Below are 1,887 nucleotides of genomic sequence, written 5' to 3'. Positions count from 1 at the left end.
GATTCATTTCGTCAGGCCGGGACTTTAATGGAGTGGGGAGCAGCATTGACACTAGGAAGCCCGTCAGTTATTGTTGCTAATATCCAATAGACTGTCTAATTTACCACACTGACATTCAAGAGCGTTGTGATCAGCTAGCATTGCAGTCTCAGGCAGACTACGGTTTGAAGAGAGGATTCTCTTTTCTTTCTAGCCGGGTCGCACGTAAGTTATTCAAAATGGCCGAGAACACCACCTCAATCGAAGACCAGCAGGAACTGCCGATTGGGAACGATGTCGAATCCATTGAAGCGCATGTGGAGGGGGAAGTCGAACCCCAGTTTCCGCACCATGAGCCAACGGATCATGCCCACGAGCCTCTACCACTTTCAGTGGAATTAACCGCAATTCAAGCCGAGCTCGAGCTGCTGGGCCCTTTATGGGAAAACGCTTTGTTGACGGATCATCCCGAAGCCTCGTAAGACCAGATCGCTGCTCTCATGGCCGGCAAGCTCCAAGCCGCGTATTGAATGATCCCTGGAAGACGCAAGGCCGAGTCGCGATTTAAGGATGAATGTCGGATCGTGAATAATATTCATGGTAAGCTCTTGCAAATTATGGCGGATTGCAAGGCAAAGGATCTTGAAGACAAAACAGCAAGGATCGAGAATTTCAAAGCAGAGCGAATCATATCTGACTGGACCAACACACGACGGCCTTCTCTTGAGAAATCTTACACACATTCATCGAGCTTATGGTACAAGCCAAATGCAGACCCCCTGACAGAAGAGTTGACCCTGACTACAGACAAAATCGAAGATCTGATCGCGCTCTTCAAGTATGAGCAATCTCTGCTTCCCGTTCTTCAAGGAGAAGAACGAATCGTATCATTTAATGCTGAACCCAACGGAAATAAAAGCACCAAACACATCATCCAGTTCGACGCAGCCAAGCTCATTTCTGCGTTTGATGGGAACCCTGGAGATCCTGATGTCCTGTTAAAATTCTCGAATTGGAAGAGTTCGTGGGGCAATCTCGTTAAAGAAATGGAAACACTTCGTGGGTTTAGCCAAACGATACTGTTCCAGAAACTAAAAGACTGCCTCACTGGCGCAGCCCATGATTTGGTCGTAAAATATTCAACAGGCTGTAATAACTCCTATGATGCCGCAATGTCCAGTCTTATCGAGAAATTTGAAGACCCAATCACCCTTGCTGGGTCGTATATTTCCTCTGGAATTCTCCCTAGAGACTCTGACGCTGAACACGCGGAGGCTATCCAACAATCGTTCAACGCCCTGCACAACATGAGAGACGTTTTTGACCGTGAAGGAGTTGATATGCATGATTTCGCGTTAATGCGCACCTTCATTACATCAATGTCACCTGAGATGCAAGCAAGATGGAACGCCTATAAAATGGATAAGAAACTTGAGCACAACCTCCAATGTGAGGCCGCAACCAAAAATGGAGACTCCTTGCCAGAGTGGAAGGCAGTAAATGTAGAGTGCCGAGAGCAATTCAACGCCTGGCTGAGCCTTCAAAAGGTTCAATTTCGCCGACCGCCATTGGAAAATGGAGTAGGAAAAGGGGAGCCAGTTCGGACAGCATCAAACTTCGCCCTAACCAAACTTTCCGGGAAGCCCAAAGGTCAGATCTCCTCTCCAGGCTGTTTCCTTTGCCCCGACAAACCCCCACACGCGGTTTCGAAATGTAGAAAGGGACTCTCCATGGGCCCCCGTGATTGGAAACATGCCTGCGTCACAGCTTCTTGTTGTTTCAACTGTGCTGGACATTACGGTCCAGGTCACAAATGTAATCGGAGCTGCTGGATCTGCCAACGACGACATCACCCAGTTATGTGTCCAGAAAACCGAGATCGGTAGCGCCCATCTCGCGATTCGTCCG

This window comes from Tigriopus californicus, chromosome 10 (genome assembly GCF_007210705.1).
Source record: "Tigriopus californicus strain San Diego chromosome 10, Tcal_SD_v2.1, whole genome shotgun sequence".
In the NCBI taxonomy this organism is placed as follows: Eukaryota; Metazoa; Arthropoda; class Copepoda; order Harpacticoida; family Harpacticidae; genus Tigriopus; species Tigriopus californicus.
The sequence above is the reverse complement of the archived record's forward strand: the minus strand, read 5'-3'. Positions refer to the sequence as shown.